At 37.6% G+C, this 19,595-nt stretch overlaps 1 protein-coding gene and 1 pseudogene across 1 annotated transcript in view; one reads left to right on the top strand and one right to left on the bottom strand.

Moving 5' to 3' along the window:
- The window catches only part of KCTD8 (potassium channel tetramerization domain containing 8), a 279,270-nt gene that overhangs the window by 155,861 nt on the left and 103,814 nt on the right, over positions 1 to 19,595 (top strand). The gene's annotated exons all lie outside the window — the stretch shown is intronic.
- The window catches only part of LOC114023555, a 55,533-nt pseudogene continuing 41,516 nt past the window's right edge, over positions 5,579 to 19,595 (bottom strand).

Below are 19,595 nucleotides of genomic sequence, written 5' to 3'. Positions count from 1 at the left end.
AGGGTAATTTCACATTGTTTTCTGTAGTGTAGCAAATCAACTTTATAATGCCTTGATTTCTGAAATTGCTATTTAATTCTCACTTTATAAATCTAGAAAACAAGTTAGTATTTATTCATTGAAGTCGGATACTATTCATACTTCTCCAGTACAGAGAACCATTGCTTTAAAGTGGCTCATAATTTTACAGGAATTTTGAAGCCATATGGTCTAACCTACCACCCATAAAGTAATACCCTTAATAATATCCTTTAGAGATGATTGTCCAGTATCTGCTTGAATATTTCCAATGAAAAAGTTCCCCAAATTAAAAAAAAAAGTCTGTTGAACATTATCTTATATATGTTAGAAAGTTCTTCCATGTATTAAGCTTAAGCCTCATTAATTTCCACCTATCTGAACTCACTCCTCAATCAATGACTAACACACTCCTCTGATCATGCCCTCACCATCCCACTGATTCTGAGCCCTCAGGTGTCATCATTCAAACTCCATTCTCCACCTGACCTTTGTCCTAAGTCTTATTTCTGTTCTCCTCAACCCAACCCCACGAAGATCTTGCTCTAGAGCCTACCCATCCCTCCCTCTGTACCCTATGGAATGCCTGTTCCATAGTCAACTGTAAATAAGGTGGATTTTAGTGTGTGTGAGGTGGATTTTTGTTATTCTTTCTTATAGTTTAGTAGCTAGGCTCCATGGCCATATCAGTTTCTAATCTGCAGGTGTTAGATAATATTTCTCATGGTCATGGTTTATAAATATCTCCACCATGCTTGCACAGTGAGATATAGGGATAAAATAATATAGAATTGTGAGGCTATTGCTGGTAATAGCCTTCTTTGTCTGTTGCCCTATAAAACAAGTGGGCACTGGTCAGTAAGTGGGGAATAAGAATATACATGAGAGATGTGCATTTGTGCTTGCCTTGACTGGCCCCCATCAAGGCTTTGGGGGAATCTGTGTTTGCCTCAACCAGCCCCCATTGAGGCTTAGGGGACCGCTAAGGAGTTGTAACTGCTAACCATTCTTGTCTGCCCTTGCGAGAAGAGTGTTAGGGAATGCTGTAGGAATTGGTGCTCCCATTATCAACAACCCTCTTGAGAAGACTAGACTAGCAAAAAATAAGCTTATTTAACCCCTCTGAAGCCGTCTTCCTGTCTGACCTGATCAAGAGTGAATCTGTTAGAAGCTGGAGCCCAAAGACTTCAGTGCCTTCTGTGTTTTTACCTGTCTTACAGCAACACACTTCTCAACATCCTAAATCTTTTCCTCTACTACTCCTTCCAACTACTAGCTATTACTGAAACTTGACTTCCTCCTGATGGCACAGCCTCCCTGGCCTCCCTTTCCACCTTCTTTTTACTCTATCTTCTTAATGCTTTGTAGTCTGGCTTCTAACCTCATCATTTGACTCAAACTGTTCTCTCCAAAGTTACCAATGACTTCTTAACTGCAAAATACAATGGCCTCTTCTTAATCCTCATCCTTCTTAACCTTTCTACAGCCTTTGACACTGTTGGTCATTTTTGTCTCTTTGATATTCTTTTCTTTCTAGATTTTTGTGATATTTCTCTCTCCTGGTTCTCTTCCCACCTATCTGATGATTCCTTCTCAGTCTCCTTCACTGGATTTTCATCTAGGCCATGCCCACTAATCATGGACATCTGCCAGGATCCTGTCCTGGGCTTCATTCTCTTCTTCCTCTATATTATTTTAGTTGAGTGTCTCATCAGCTCTTGTGGGTTCAATTATCATCTATAAACTCATGATGCTCAAATCTACTTATCTAGCCTCGACCTCTCTGCTGATCTCCAAACTTGAATCTCCAACTGCCTATTGGACATCTTGAATTGGATGTCCGTTGACATCTTAAACTCAACATGTCCCAAACTGAACTCCTTACCTTTCCCTTCTAAAACCTCTCCTGTTTCAAATTTCCTAATTGAACTTGAGGGTACCATCATCTTTGCAGTTACCCAGGGCTCACAATTTGGTTGTCATTATCAACTTCTTACTGTCTCTCATCCTCCATACCCACTCTGTTGTGAAGACCCTTGTTTCTAATAACTTTCCTCTGTTGAATATTTCTGACTTATCCTTTATTATCCTGAGATTTATTTGTACATAGTTGCTTGCATTGTCTTCCATGTTAGACCCTGAGTTCCTTGAAAGCAGGGATTGTCTTTTGCTTTTCTTTGTAGCCTTAGTCCTTAGTATAGTGTTTAGCATCTTCATTGCTGTGACTGAAGAGGGCACAAATTGATGGCACACATTCTAGTGGTAAGTTTCTCCAAATGCAACTAGACTTGTCCTTGGACAATAAACAATAGTCATCAGGCTTACTCTCAAAACCTTTCTGGTTTGGAGAAATCCACCAGAGATTGTGCCCTGATGGTAGAGTTGTACAGGATCCAAATCTGCTCCCAGGCACTGGAGATACATGGGACTCAAACTATGATGGAAGTAAAGTAAGAATCTCTTCTGCTCCATGTTTAAGTGCCCACAAAGTAGTAAAAGAAAAAGAAACTAGTATGTTGAAAAGGGATAAATATCCTGTTTTACTGCATATTTGCATGTATGTATAGCAACCCATTTCTCTTCAATTTTAATTTACTCTATCAGTTGCCAGTTTTAAGTCAGAAACTGTAAGTGATACTGTCTGTTGTTAGAGAGAACACTAAAACCACACACTAGAATCTCAAGTTCTCTTAACCACTTCAGTTAATACTTGCTGATTGACTCTGTCTTAAAAAAAACAAAAACAAAACTATACATTCTACAACCTTTAGTTTAGGAAAATTACCCGGCAGTGATGGTTAAGATGGTTTGAGGCATGTTGAGAGACTGAAGGCAGAGAAGTCAGTTATAAAACTATTAGAATCATGACAGGAAAGGTAATCAGGCCCTTAGCATAGTATGTGAGTGTGTGTGTGTGTGTGTGTGTGTGTGTGTGTGTGTGTGGGGTAGGGGGCAGGAGGGTGTTGGGGCTGGGGATGAGAATGGGGAATGGAGAGTTGCAAGAAGTCATAGATTTAGAGTTGGAGCTCCCCCCATCACTAATTTTACATGTGAGGAAACTGAGGCCCAGAGAGGTTAAGTGAATTGCCATAATGGTGTTAAGCAGCAGAACTGGGATTCAAAACCAGATATTCTGACTCCAAATTCATTGGCAGAATAATAACAGCTTGCATTTATATAGTGAGTTGAGGAGTACAAAGCTTGTTTCTTTCAACAACATAACAAAGAATGCTTTACAAATAACATTTGCTTTGCCCCATAACAAAGAAGGTCAAAGTAAGCATTATTATTTTTTAAATACACACACAGACACACACATTTACTTATTTATTTTTAAAGATTGGTTCTCTCCATCTCACTCTGGGTGGAAGAGCGGGGGCTATTCACAAGTCAGATCCCATTACTGATCAGCATGAGAGCTTTGACCCTATTCTGTTTTTAACCTGTTTTGCTTTTCCCCTTTCTTAGCTAACCCGGTGGTTCCATACTCCCAGAGGCTCACCATAGTGATGCCACAGTTACTATGAACATTCAATCAGCATAGGCCAATGCAGTTCATAACTCCCAGACTCAAGTGACTGACCAGCATCAGACATTCTGGTAGCTAGAAATACAGGTATTTATCTTCATACCTGGTAGATGCATTATTATCCTAATTTTAATGATGAATAATTTGAGTTTTAAGGAGATCAGGAGATTTCCCTAAGATCGCTAGGTAAGAGTCAGAGTCAGAGTTTGAACTCAGATCTTCTGACTCCCAGTTCAACATTTTGCAATATACCATGGTGGGTAGTGCCCCCATAATTAACTGGTAGAACTTATCACCTTATTAGATGTGGAGTTAGGAACAGAGAAGTACCAGATGCAACCGAGATTTTAAGTCCACGTGAAAAAAAAAAAAACAACTTTGCCAGAGATAGAAGAAAGGAGTCAGGAACAGGGTCACATTTGGGGTGGGGGGGAAAGAAAGCACTGAGCTCAGTTTTGAACATGTTGTCTTATAAGTACCATGACATTTATCTGAAGGTAGACTACCTACAGTTGGAATCAGCATTTTTTTTCTAGTTGAATATTGCCTCCCTTATCTACCCTTTCCCAGGTTTTCTCCAAAGCCTCTTGAGCTCAGTAAAAAAAATCACATAATAAAGAGAATATGAGGTTGTCACAGAACCTATTTGAAACTAGGAAAAGGCAGTACAATGGCATATTGGAAAGAACTCTGGGAAGATCGTTTCTACTTCTCCAAAATTTTCCCCATTCACTACTTCTCTCTACTCACATAGTTACTACCTTGGTTCAGATCCTCATCAATCTCACCTTTCTTATTGCAAAAACTTCTAGTTGAAAAAAAAAACTCCGTGTCATCTCTCATACTCAAGTCTTTCCTACAAACTGCCACCAAAACAATTGTGTTTAAGTACACCTCTTCTTCCCCAATTCAATCAATTTCAGTGACTCCCTATTGCTTTTATTACCTCTTCGGTTTAGCTTTCCAAGTCCTTCACAACCCGGCACCTAACCTACCTTTCCAGGTTCATTGAACATCTCTTCCCTGCCTATACTCTAGCTGGCTGTTTGTTCCTCAAACTTGATGTTCTGTGTCCCATCTTCATTGCTTTGCATTCATCAGTTGCTCATCCCCCACAACCTCCCCTCCCACCATATCTACACTATAATCCCTCCTTACCTCAGCCCCCAAGATGCTTTGTTTTCATTCAAGATTCAACTCAAGCACCACCTTCTACATGAAAGTTTTTTATTTATCACCTTCTGCTAATGCACTCTCTCCCCATGCCACCTTATATTTAATTACTTTGTGTTATTTACTATATTTCACCACATAATCATCACCACGGTGTAATCGTTGCACCCTGTTTTTTTCAGTCCAAAAATTGATTTATAACCTTTCATCCCGTATTGGTTGCATGGTATAATTCTGTTCTTTATACTGCTTAAAAGGTAAACAGAGCACCAATGTATTCACCAATGGCATATGGATACTCATTTATCTCCCTGGAATTGTGAGCCCTGAGCCTAGAATTCTCAGGGCAAGTATATTGTCAGTATTCAATTTTAAGGAATATTTACCAGTATTCCATGCATCCTATTCTTGCACCAAAGACAGTTTAATAGTAAATGATTTTTAAGTAATACTGACACAATTTTTTTTAAAAAGCATATGATATATATATATGTGATATGTGTCTGTATATATGTTTCTGTTGCCTCACACAATTTTTTTCCAGAAAAATTTAACAGGTTTATTTATAATTGTCATAAAGTTAAATCATTGAAACTTGTTCACGGAAACATTTTTTGATGGCATTCATGCGTTATGTCCTTGCATTTATATTTAAAATTCACACACAAATGAAAATGGAAAAAAAAAACTCTCCAATACTTGACTCTGTCCCCTATTTTTCCATTCGCAATCATATACTTAGGTACCTTTTGACCCCGTGGGAAAAAATATCTAATTCAGAACTACTGATAACAGGAAGAAGAGTTGTTTTTTTTTCTTCTGTTTTGAGAATAAAGAATGTTCTCATCATAGTGGAGTTTAAGCACATTCTCCACCTATGCCGCGTGCTAGCTAGATATCTTTTGGCATGATTGTGACACGTTTGGCATGGATAGCACACAGGTTGGTGTCCTCAAACAGGCCAACAAAGCCACCCAGAGAGGCTTCTCTTGCTTCCTGCAAAGCATCAATTGCTACACTCTGGAAGCACAGATCTGTTTTGAAGTCCAGAGCAATTTCATGCATCAGAAGCTGGAAGGGAAGTTTACGAATCAGAAGCTCGGTGAACTTCTGCGGTCTGATTTCATGGAGAGCCCCAGTACCCGGCCTGTAGCGATAAGGTTTTTCATCGCCCTCCAGTAGAGGGCGCACTCTTTCAAATGACTTTTGTGGCGAGCTGTTTCCTGGGAGCTTTACCACCAATGGATTTACCACCATATTGCCTGGTGGGAGCCTTGTTACTGAAAATGTCTCCTTATAACCCCCCCTTCTCTTTTGACTTGGGCTGGGAGAGTGGGAGATGGCCCTAGCCCTGGGGAGCTAGGGCAGGGGCAGCTGCGAACACTGCCTCCCACTTTAGAATGTCAACTCCTTATGAAGAGGAATGTTTCATTCAGTGTATTTGTATCCCCAGGGCTCTGCAGAGTGTCTGGCGCATTGCGACTGCTTCATAAATGGTTGTTACTTGATTAACTCCAGGTTAAAAAGATGCCAGAGATACCATGTTTGAGTTCTTGCTGTACCACACACTCACTATGTGACTTAGACAATTCGCCTCCCCTCTCTGGGATTCAGTTTCATTATCTGTGAAGTGAACGGATTGAATTAGATGATCTCTGAGGTCCAATGGATCTCTAAAACTTTGTAATTTATGTGAAGGGTCTAACATAGATTGAAATGATCAATTGATGATATGGATTCTTCTGGATTGTGCCTCATAACACTGGGTTGACACTGGGTTGGCCAAGTTGATCAAGTTCGTTACATTCGACATAAAGCTGTTAGGCCCATCCACATTACTGATTTGTAATTTAAGTTTATATTTGTCCTGCAGTTGAGCTTTTTGCAACACTCCTCTCTCTTCTGCTAGCATTTGTACTTTAAAGACTTGCTGCTGGCATAGGGCCACCTTCAGCAAACATTTGCCAGTTGATCTTCTCAAGGATTAGCCTATGACTCCTTTGCATTGTCGACCTCAGCAGTTTCCATCAATATGCTAAGAGGTTCTTAATCTTACCAGGTTAGTAAACTGTATATGATGTTTTCTCCTTGTACAATTTGATTTGTAGTAGATTCTTTCTCTTTGCTTAATAGGGTATTTCAAACCAGGTTCCATTAAAAAGTAGATGACACTACAGTTAGTAAAATTTTTACATTAAATTTTATATAAATATAATTTTCCCTGGTTGGTGTTGAGGGAATTAGTATTTTGGCAGTGTTTCAGCATTTATTCTTATGTTATTTGCATTAAAAGTGTGATTAAGAAAAAAAGGAAAACATAGCACTAATAAATGTCTAATTCCAGGAAATAGAAATACATTTACTGTTAATATACATACACACATATATAGATATATATATATACACACACACACACACATATACCTACATTACACACACATATATACATATACATACATATATCTATATGTGAAATCTGTTACTATATTTCTATTTAGGTTCTTCCATTTGTTTCACCCTCTTCAATAGTCCTGAATATAATAAAGATGTTAATTAAAAAATCTTGATATTATCTTTTCTAGAACTTTGTGATTCATTTTTGTTAGTTGTGAAAGAACAACATTGGGCTTACCTGCCTTTAAGTCTTAGATAGCAATATCTTAAAAACTCCACCAGATGGAGATGTTGCTATGCAGAAAGAAATTCTCAGTCAATAAATCATATACTACCTCCTCCCGCCATTTTTGCCTACTCTCTTTCCCTCCTCCTTACCTCCATTTTCAAGGATCGGAAGTAAGAATTTTTCCTTCTTTGCAAAATTAAAGAGAAAAAGGATCCAGGATCCCTGAGTGTACCTAGATGTCAGTAGGGTCAGGGTTTTGGTAAAAATTAAAATAATTTTAAAATAAAATTTTGGCAAGGTTATTCATTTGACTGATTTGAAGGGCTGACTATATCAGAGAAGGGAAATATTTACTACAACAGTTAACTACTTAACTAGATATTTTCTAAATTAAATTGTTGAGTTTTTGCAACTTTCAGCACACTAGAACTATATTTTTATCTTGAGAAGCATAAAATAAAATTTTAGCAAGAGAGGACAGTGTGGTTTTATTTTTTCACCTTGTCATTTAAGGAGCATTTTGTTTTTAATCATTAAGGTGTAGATTTGATTAGTATGAATTACAGTCTGATTTTTAATGAGTATACAGTTATGCAGCATGAATTAAAAAAATTCTTAAGTCCATATTCTATTGTGTATTTCCTCAACATGCAAGCACATGCCAGGTAGACTTTTTGAGTTCCAGACTAAGGAGGTATTAGAGAACAAAAAACTTCTTTTTTTAATGATATGGAAAGAATACTAGGGAAAGAAAAAGCTACAGAGAATATAAGAAGTTTAGGATAAAGAGATATAAATGCATGAAGTCAGTGTACTACTTACCAGACTAGGCCACCAAAGATAAGTAGCTTAGACTTTCAATAAAAAAACAAAACAAAACAAAAAACTCTTATTATCATCCATTATCTATATTGATAGATATAGAGAGTCTCAGTCACTGACCAGACAATGTCGCAGGTTTCCAAACTGTCTATGAAAAACCTGATCTGATAGAGTGACGTACATGAAGGATGCAGCCTAACTTGTGCAAGTGTTTCTCCATTATTTTTTAGTTTCTTCATTCTCTAGGCTGAGGCTTTCTAGAGAAACTTTTTGATAACTATTTTAGTATCAACCCAATATAGTGCAGGAAAAAAAAAAGAAATGCCAACAAAAACTAAAAAAGCACTGGACTTGAAATTAGGAGAGCAAGAATTGAATCCCAGATTGCTATTTACTAGTTGAATTACCATTGTAGTTTCATACTACTTACCCACAAAATGAGCATCAGAAAACTTGACTTGTCTAACTCAAGGCGATGTTGGGAAGCTCTGACCAAGTCTGGTCAAGTTCAGTAATAAGGTCATTCAATTGAGTGCTCAGTTCAGTGATGATGGATTCTATCACTTAGCTGAGGGTGCTCTAGGGCAACTTCAGGGTCTCTCTGGCTTTTAAATAACTAGTTGTTCTCTCCATAGTTCTACTCCCTGATCTTAGGGTGGTACCACTGAATTAATTACATTGAGAGTTCAGGATGGATTTGTCAGATTTCTTAGCCCCCCATATCACTAGAAAAGCATGGTCCTAGTTCCTGTGTCACTGCTGCCTTTTAATTAATGTCATATGCAAAAGTGTGAGAATAACTGTAACAATTCTTTAATCATAACAGTGGGAAAGGAAATAAAGTAGAATATATCAAAGTGCTCAGATCAAATTTGATCCTCCCATCTAGACCAAAGAGAGCTTTCTGTAGATTTGAAAGGCAAGCAAAAAGTCCAGAAGCCCAGGGAAATGCAGTTGTAGTGCTTCAATTCAAACTATATCCCTCTGGCTGTACTGGATAGCCTGACTGACTCCTAATTTTGATTACTTTCTCATTCTATGTCAGCTCTGGTTCACACTTTGTTTTGATCATATCTCCTTACATCACATACATTCACTAATTGATCCTGATGATCCTTAACTAAACCTTGTAATCTGGATTCATGCTAATACCCTTCTTGTCTTCATGTTCTTTTTCCTTGGGGAAAAAAAAAAAACCCAGTCCTAGGTCACTTTCTCTTGGACACTTTAACCTGGTGAGCATGCTGCAGAACCAACACTTGTTGAAAGAAGCTTAGCATCTATTTACTTGACTTCACTTTGTTGCAAAAACATGTATAGAGGATATTTTGTAACTATCAATCAGTGGATGAATGACTGAAAACATATTTATTACTTGCTTACTATTGCCTAACACTTTGGATAGACTTCCCTCAATGAACTTACATGCTAATAGGATAAGAAAATACATACACATAGATAAGTAGTAGCTAGGTAGAATTCCTTTGGTTTGAAAAGTTTCAGGGAAGGTGAATGGAGATAAAGGAGAGAAGTTTAATACTAGCCTTTCTGGGAGTTATGGTATTCATTTGATTACGAGAGAATTGGAAAGCAGAGGAAGTAGGACAAGTGGATTACAGCCAAATAATAGGTGAGAAGGTGATTGAAAAGAAACATATAACATAACTTTGACCATCCTGAAATTGTGAGCCACATGAGGTGCTCACCAATCAGAGCAGTGGGACCTCATAGAGAGAATCTGCGTTGAAAGGATTAAGTCATCAGGATAATTCTTTATAAGTGATGATGAGTTAACTAGATATAGTGGAAAGAGGAGTCAGGAGCCCTAGGTTATAATCTCACTTCAAAATATTTCTAACTGTGTAGTCATGAGCAAGTAAGAGCCTATCAGAGCCTTAGTTTCTTCATCAATACTGGGGTACTTGCTCACATAGGATTGTCCTGGGGAGAGCTCAAAAATATGAGTTATAATGAAGGTGATGGTGATGATGATGCAGAAGTAGTAGGACATGACATTAGTTGCTATTACCTTCTATGTGCCTATGAAGCCATGAAATAAATAAATAGATGTTTCTCGAGTCGGAATATATTTGGGACCACTAATGTTATTTTGCCATTTGTTGGACTCAGGGAAGAGTATGATGCTGAAATGGGCAAATTCTTGGAGATGATACTAAACATTGACTGAACACACGTAAATGACTATAGCAGTAGTCAAATTGACTTTTCTCAATATTTTGTGTGTTTTTGTAATATTGCTACATGCTTTGAAAAGCAAGAAAGAGACTTCTTGGTCATTTGACCAACAGGATAGAAGAGTAGGCATTTTCTCCGATCCTCATGACCTCTCAAACCTCTCCAAAGTAAGTAAGACAAAGCAATTTCAGCTGTCTCCATAGTCTAGGATACCAAGAACCCCTAGCAAAATAAAAATTCAAGAAACTAACTGCAGAGAAGGGTAACCTAAGCCCTAACTTGATAACTTAGCACCCTTCTCTCACCACACACCAGGTGGACAAGGCTACAGTAGTAGATCACCAGGCTTGAACTCTCTTCCCCCAGTGTTGGAAAACAACCAACCAACCAAGCCAAAAAGGGAAAAGGAAAAAGCTGTCTCTAGCTAGGAGAGCTCTAGAGCTCAGTCAGAGAGAAACTGGGCAGGACAAATATTTGTGGCTGTGTAGTACTCTACTAAACCTAAAAGAATGAGCCCAGCATCTACCTGGGACCAGTTCTGGCTCTGCAGAAATCACTTGGGGGCAGAGACTGAAACTAGTAAAACATGAATTGCACAGCATTGGAGAAGGCTGAGAACTTTGAGGTCTAGCCCACCCCAAACTCCCAGATAAATAATAAGGGAAAGGGAATAAATCAGAAAGTAAACAATAGGAAAAATAAGGGAAAAAAAGTCCGAAACTACCAAAGATCTTAGGACAAAGAAAACTCTAGGATTCTCAATATAGTCAACCAGGAAGATATAAATAACAGAAAGGAATAAGGTCTCCAGATCAGTTAAAAGATGCCAGGCACCTATGAATAAATATTATAAGACAAAAAAATCAATCAATACCTGAAGAGACAGAGGATCCTGTGGATTCTCAAGAACACATGGAACCGTAGCAGAATGTTCCTGAATAATAAAAGAGAAATAAAAATTGTAAAAGCAGAATTTATGGCAAATATACAGAAATGCTAAATAGTTTGAATGAAGACAAGCAAAAAGCAATAACATTAAAAGAAAACATGATATCCATATAAGCAAAACATTGATCTTGAAGAAAAGCAAAGAAGATGGTACTCTGCAGATAAGATGGCTAAAGTGTCTATACATTTTGATCCAGAGATTTTACTACTCTGTGTATACCTCAGTGAAGGCATTGGCCAAAATGACTCCATACATAACAAAATATTTTTAAAGACCTCCTTCTACACCTTTGCACAAAGGTAGGGGGGTGTCCACAGAAGTGAAACATTGTACATGATGTCTGATTTATTAAAATGTATTGATGCATTTTGGTAGTTCTTTTTCTTTTCCTCCTCCTTTTTCCTTTAAAAACAGTATTTATTATGAGAGATGGTACCCTGCAAGGGAGAAATCTAGGTGACATCAAAACATATCAATAAAAATCTATTCAAAATTTTTTTAAAAGAAAGAAAATCAAGGAAGAGGAGAGAACTCAAACTCATCAAGGAAGGAGAGAGAGGACAGAGAGACAGAGACAGACAGACAGAGACTGACTAGGTAAATCACTTAACATCTTTGTGCCTCAGGCAGTAGCCTAGGATTACTTATGAAATTAGAGATGTTTCTACCCCTTCTCCTTGGAATGCACGTCCTGCTCTTCTTTCAAGGCCCAGCTCAGGTGTCCTCACCTGCTGATTCTGCTAGGGGAAAATGAGCTTTCCCCCTCAAATTTCTTAGAGTACTTTGTCTACATCTTTTCTCTTCCCTTTTCAGCTTCTCCCTTAAATCATACCTATTTATGTACATGTTGTAATCTTTCTGTTATATTGGATTATAAACTTCTTGAGGGCAGGACCATGCCATTTTCACCTTTGTATCCTCAAATCTTAACATAGAGTAGATTCTTGATAAATATTCGTTCATATGAGTGGATAATATCCTTCAAACAAGTGCACACATATTGTGATAGATGGAGAAGAGCACAGACTCTGGAGTCAGAGGACCGAGGTTTAAATCTCACCTCTGACATTCGTCATGTGTGTGACCTTGAGCAAGTCATTTAACCTCTTAGGCCTTAGTTTTCTCATGGTAAAACGAAGAAATTGAATGAATGAATGAAAAAAGTATTAATTGCTTACTTTGTGCCAGGGGTATTGCTATAGCTGACTTAATAGGTAGCTTTATGATCTATGAAATATCATATAGTAAATTAAATATACTATTAGAGCCAGTGGATAGAGCAATGAGCTGGAGTCAGGAGGACGTGAGTCAAATCCAGCCTCAGACATTTAATAGCTGTGTGACCCTGGGCAAGTCACTTCTCCCTGTTTACCTCAGTTTCTCATCTGAAAAATGAACTGGAGAAGGAAATGACAACCACTCTAGTATCTTTGCCAAGAAAACTCCAAATGGGATCATGAAGAGTTGGCCAAGACTGAAATGACTGAACAACAGTGTCTTTTCACCCTCAAATTTTAATGCATCATAGAGATATCAGAAAAGGATTACTTATCTTATATGATATTTTAAAGAAAAGGAAACGAGAAAAGTGAAGAACTGAAATAAAAAGATAAAATATAATTGTAGAATAGTGTAGTTATCTTTGTGGAAATCTAAACCAAATGAAAGAAAGGATTTTGCAATGCATCATTCTAGAAAATAATACACATTTCCTAACTAGTTAGCCTGAACCCTATTCTTCTAGAGCAGGATAATCTGAGTTGCACAAATTTCTGCCACCTTTTTTAACTATTTGTGGGTTCCTTACTGTGATAACTTTCCTCCTTCCTAACAACAATAAGGTTTATTTTGTGTTATATTTTTATCCTTAACAACAATAAGATCAAAATGCGATACCTAAGTAGTACCCACATTTTACTCCTCATGAATTCTTGGGCAGACTAGTCTGTATTACATCAAGCAGAAGAACAATTTAGCTAAATTTATGCTGTGAAGAAAACATGCTGCTTTACTATTCTTCTGATAGAGTGTATAAATACCATCCTGCTTAGAGAAAATAATGAAATGATTGACTGTCGAGCCTACTGGAAAGAAAGTCCAATGAAACTTAGAAATCTCTATTTTTCTACTTGCTTTTCCACCAAGATATTTGGGAATATGAAATATGAAAAAAGGCTGCTTCTTGTTATGTTACTTATTAAATATATATACGTACACATTCATATACCTATACATACAGACATATACATACATATACACGTGCATGTGTATGTGTGTGTGCTCATGTTGGAATGGGGCAGCATGGTGGTGCAGTGGAGTGCTGGGCCTGGAATCAGGAAGAGGAGTCTTCCTGAATTCAAATCCAGTCTCAGATGCTTACTAGCTGTATGACCCTGGGCAAGTCATTTAACCCTATTTGCTTTAGTTCCTCACTTGTAAAGTAAGTTGGAGAAGGAAATGACAAACTTCTCTACTATCTTTGCAAAAACAACCCAAAAGGGGTCACGAAGAATTGGACATGACTGAAAAAACAACTAAATAACAACAAAATATGGTTGGGATAACTTGGCTTAAAGTTTAAAAACTCAGGATAGGTAAGTGCAAAGTCATGTACTTAGGCCTCATTTACCATGCCTTTTTACTTGATCCTGGTTGCTGGTTGGCTTATCAGTTTAAGAGAATATGGCACAGTGCACTCTCCCCTTATAATGTATGAGGAGGGACTCAGTGGGTCTATATAATGTGTTCCTTAAAATAATTAAAAACATGATCACTCACATTTTCATAACACTTTCTATATTGATGTAGCACTTCATAATCTGTAGAGCTTCCTCAGAACAATCCTATAGTATGTATATAGGTGGTGTAATTGTTACTATTGCCCAGCATCAGGGAATCACAGAATTTCATAGCTGTAAGTAACCTTAGAGGTGACCCAGTCAATTCTATACCTGATGAGAATCATGCTTGAGATCACAGGCTCTCAGATTACAGGATGGAAGAGACCTTAGAGATAATCCAGGCCAAAGTTCCTGCTTGAAATATTTCCAGGGATGGGAAATCACCTGCTTCCTGAGGCAGCCCATTCCATGTTTGGATAACTTTTATTGATAATATATCCTTCCTTACACAGAGACAAAATCTTCTTTTTACCAACTTCTACTCATTGCCCTTAGACATTAGACATAAATCTAATCCATCTCAAATATGATGTCCCTTCAAATATTTGAAGACAGCTATTGTGACATCACCCCTTCTCACTTCAGCCCCATCTTCTCTTTAGGTAAAATACTCCTAATTCCTTCCCAGGTACAATTCTCTTGAAATATTATTCTATAGCTTTCCTTTCTTCCACTTTCAGATGTGCAGAAAGTATCTCCTATATTTACTGACTACTTTCCTTTAATCTCCATTCATTTCTCAACCCCTTGAAATCTAACTTCTAACCCCACTACTTGACTGAAATTGTCACTCCAAGGTATTCAACTGCCAAACATGATGGTGTTGTCAGTCTTCATACTCCAATATCTCAGAAACTTTTGATATAGGAGCTTATTGATACCCCATCTCTCCTTGGCTTCGGCATTGTTGCCCTGTCTCCTACTTCTCCTCCTACATACTGGACAACCCTCAGCCTCCTTGTTTGATTATTATTTGTTTCTTGCCCACCAAGTCTGTATGTCTAATCATACTAGTAAGAAGGTATTTTGGAAGTTTTTGTACCAACCCTATTGATAGAGCACAGTAAATACCTATTTCTAAAAGTTTATTATGCCAAGTTTTCTCAATGTTCTATCTTGTTTCTTCTTTACTTTCTTTACATGCACTTTTTTTTGGAGACCTCATCAAATCCCACGGGATCAATTATTATTTCTAAATAGATGACTCCAACATAGTCAGCCTTAATCTCTTTTGACCTCCAGTCCCACATCATCAAGTGTCTTCAGGATGTCTCATTCTTGGCTTCCTATAGATAACTCAAATGTGTTTAAAACCTCTTCCAGACCTACTCCTTCTAGAACCTTCCCTGTTTTTATTGAGGGACCCAAGATTCTTATATCCATCAAGGGTTATAACCTTAAAGTCAATCTCAACTCTTATTCTCTGTCATCTTCCATAGGTCATGTCCTGTTATTTTGGTAATGGCAAGAGAATTGAGGACATGTAGGTAAGCATGAAAGATGAGTCAAATATAAACTTTCTTTAGGTCTCTTCTCTTGGAAAGCAAATAAAAGCTAGAGAAGGTATTCATAAGTGAAAAGTCTCCAAAGTTTGATTTATTTCCATTTGAACTCAGAGGGTTAGCAGTGACTCACAGGTTACTTACCTATCAGGCATGTGAGTGACAAAAATAGAAATCAGAGCTTTCTGTATTTTACCACATCAATGCAACTCATTTTCAACTTAACTAAGGTAAAGTTTGTGTATCTAAACCACAGCAAAAATTTCAATTTTCCCATTTTTTTTTTTACCATTTTTTCTTTGTCTCCCCAGAAGGTAGTTGTTACTAATCCACTTTACTGCCTGTTGGAAAATGATGTCTAAGGCCCATGACTGATGAGCTAGAGGATGACCTCTAGGAATGACAAGGAGTTAATGATTTCTGAGTCAACATGAGTACATTATAAGGAACACACACACCATTGTTTTTAGTGGCAAGCTACCTTATGATCAGGGCTGCATTTATTCCTCAGTTGCCAGGTGATGTAATGAGAATGAATTCTTAAGAACGATGTTACCCATAGAACAGGACTGAACACAATTTTTGATAACAGAAAAAAGTCTTGCAGCTATTACAAGAGTGAAGCAGTTTTCCCAATATATCTAAAATCAGCTCTTCATAGTTCGTGCTGATCACAGGCCACTTGTGTGTCTCTTTTTCTAAGGATAAATGTGCAAGCCCTGCTCAGCTTTAAATTGAGTGGTCCTTTTGACCTTTATGTTTTCATATAGACAGCACTGGGAACTTTTATGAAGGGCTTATGATTCTATACTTTACTTATAGCTCTGAATGAGTAATAAGAAATATCATTGCCTTAGCTGTGTGCCACTACAGATCCCAGATAGTAATGTGCCTCATTCCCTGGAAGTTTTGATGTTAAGAGTTTCCTGACCTATCTCTTCATTCTGACTTGCTTATGGTCTCAGAGTGATCCATGTCTTGAACTGTTGGAGAGTTGGTGACAGTGGACTAATTGCCTAAGAAATTCAAGTGTTCCTAAGCCAATTAACAGAAGTTTTAAAACAAAAGAATTTCCTTTTAGGGGAAATATATGGCATTTTTACTGCAGAAGATGGCCATTATTATATCAGGAACACAGTGGGTAGAATATATTAATTGATGTTAGAATGATTAGTTTACAAGTTACTAATAATCAACTAATTAATGTTAGAATAAATTAATAGCATGATGGTTAGAATACATTACTCGGGGTGAACCTGTGTTCAATTGACACCTCTGTCATGGGCAAGTCTCATCTGAGCCTCAATTATTTTATCTATAATATGAGGGTAACACCTGCACCTCATTGAACTGTGGTATGATTCAAATGTGATATTCTATAGAGTGATTTACAAATGTACATAAATGCTAGTCATTATTATTGTTGGCCACACAACAGGCAGCATATTCAGGAATTGTTCTGTGAAAGCATTGTCTAGACATATTCTGTTGTCAAGGTCCCTTTTATTGAATAGTATGAGGAAAGGGACAATTTAATTAGAGAAGTGTCTGGCACATGGTAAAAGCTTAATAAATGCTATTGATCACTGATTAAAGTCCTCCCTTGGTGACATACCTGGTCATGCATGAGATCTGCCTCTGATACCTACTGATTGTGTTATCATGATCATGTCACTTAACCTCTCAGTGTCTCAGGTACTTAAAACTTTTTACTGATCTATACTGGGGGATGTAATTTCTATATCAGGAATGCAATACACCAATTAAATCCAAGGTCAAACTAAAATGGGGGAGGTGTAGTTGAAATTGTCACATATCTGTCTCTTTTCACACAGCTAAAAATGAATAAGGAAGACCCCATGTTGTGGAAAAAGGGAGTACTTTAAAGTAGAATCAGAAGCTGAGCTAGATCAAGCAAAAGTTCACTAGAAATTCCAATTCCAGCAGCAGGTATGGGAAATGGAGAACAATATAGGTAATTTAATTCAATTCAGTTTGGTTCAACAAGCTTTCCAAAGGTAGCTACTAGGCATTAGCTAGGTGCTAAGAATAAGAAGACAAAAATAGAAGTAGTCCTTACCTTCAAGGAGGTTATACTCTCTTGGGTATACTGTCATCTAAAACCAATGAAGTTAAAGAGGATCTAGAACACACTTTGAAGGGAAGTGGTACAGTAAGTACTAGGGAAAAGATTATTGGTCCGCATTAAGTTACTTGCTCAATGTAACATTTTCCTAAGGTGGTGCTCCCTTCCCGATCCATTCTAATGTTCCATCATAGTGTTTCTGTAGGACTGAACAATTATTACTTTTATTATTGATTTAAATGATCAGTAAACTGCTTTATTGTAATAAACTTTAGCTGTAAAATGAGGTAGAAATGACCATCCATGATGATCTAATACAGTTTGCATTTGTGTCTAGCATGATGTGAATAGTTTAGCCTTTAGAATAGAATGTCTTTAGCCTGTTACTTTCTTAGGGATTTAGACAAAGGCAAAACATGTCTCTAGGTGTCACTTGTTGCTGTGAGAAGTGTTTAAGTAAATACTATAGTTTTATCAGAGAATCATAGAAGCTGGAAATGGAAAAAAAAAATTCACTTAGCTTGCCAATCCTCATTACATTTCCTGGAGGAAATGAAACAGATTGACTGTGTAGTATCCTCAATCACTGCAATTTATCCTGGCTAGAGTCAGGTAACCTTGTCTGTACAGACAATGGGCAGTATTTGTTTGGTCTATACAATTGACAAGTAAGGCATTATCTTTATTGTGTAGGACTGCATTCATATGTGGGCACAAAAATCCACATGCATATGGATGCCTTATATTCAGAAAATTTTCTTCAAATCAAATAAGGAAGCAGCAAAAGAAGAATGCAGGGTGGGGAGGGAGTTGTTTCTCTATCAGAAATCATCCCTGCTCCATAGTGGAAACAGATTTCACTCCCCAGACTAGACCAAAGCAGTTGTCCCAATGGACATTCCTGAGAAAGTGATTGCCATTATTTTAGTCAATAAGGATCATAAAGTTATAACTAGGAGACTCCTCAAAGACCATCTAGTCTAAGTGTCTTATTTTACAGATAAGGAAACTGAGGCCCAGCAAAGTTAAGTGACTTATACTAGGTGACATAGGTATTATGCTTCAGAGACAGAATTTAAACCTAAGTCATCTGATTCAAGAGTCAGTGTTCTTTCCATTGTACTAGGAATAGTGAGACTTCTTACAAATGGTTCTGTTCTACATAGTACTAAATAGTCTGAAGAAAGTCCAATGGTAGCTTAACAATGTACTTAGAATTTTCATTTCTTACCTACTATTTTTAGAGAAGCAACAGGTACTTTGAAAATTGTTCATAAGGTATACATTCTTTGTCAAATGCTGCTTTTAAATCTATTTCAAAGGATTTCCAAAGCCATGGAAGAATTCCTGACCTATGTGAACCAATTAAATTTCTTTCTGTCTAGCTTCTGAAGGAGATCCCTACTGTTCTCATGTGTTGCTTTGCTCCCTAGAATTTCTAACCTTGTCTTTCTTTTGGTGATAATCTCCTTTCTAGGTTAACTTTTGCTGTACTTGGAAAATATCAGTGTGGCTCTTTTTAGAATCTGAGCTTTTAAAGTATTTCTTAGACTGATGGCACGGGTGGAGCCAAGGTGACTGATTGGGGGTAGTCACCCAGATGATCTTTTCCAACATTCCCCTCCAAACAACTTTGAAATAATTCCTTAAATAAAATTTTGGAATGGCAGAGACAATGATAGATTAGGATGAGACATTTTTCTGGCCTAACATTGGAGGTTGGCAGGAGAAGTCTGTGACACTAGGGTGGAGACTTGTCCTGAGATCTCACATGCAGTGGCAGCAACAACAGGGAATCTCTCAGCCCAAATACAGTAACAGGTTGAACAACTGGTCAAAAAGAGATTACAGGGAATCCTTTGCTGGCATGGAGTGCAGCTGGTGCTGATTGACAACTCTATTGCCCATACACAGTTCTGGGTAAACATTCCAGGACATAAAGGAGTGCTAGGAGTAGGTCACAAGGGAGCAGGGGCCCTGCTCACAGTTCCAAAGCAAAGAGGAGTTCTAGGCTTG

Source organism: Vombatus ursinus, unplaced genomic scaffold, assembly GCF_900497805.2.
Source record: "Vombatus ursinus unplaced genomic scaffold, bare-nosed wombat genome assembly UNPS02014818.1, whole genome shotgun sequence".
Lineage (NCBI taxonomy): Eukaryota > Metazoa > Chordata > Mammalia > Diprotodontia > Vombatidae > Vombatus > Vombatus ursinus.
The sequence above is the reverse complement of the archived record's forward strand: the minus strand, read 5'-3'. Positions and strand labels throughout refer to the sequence as shown.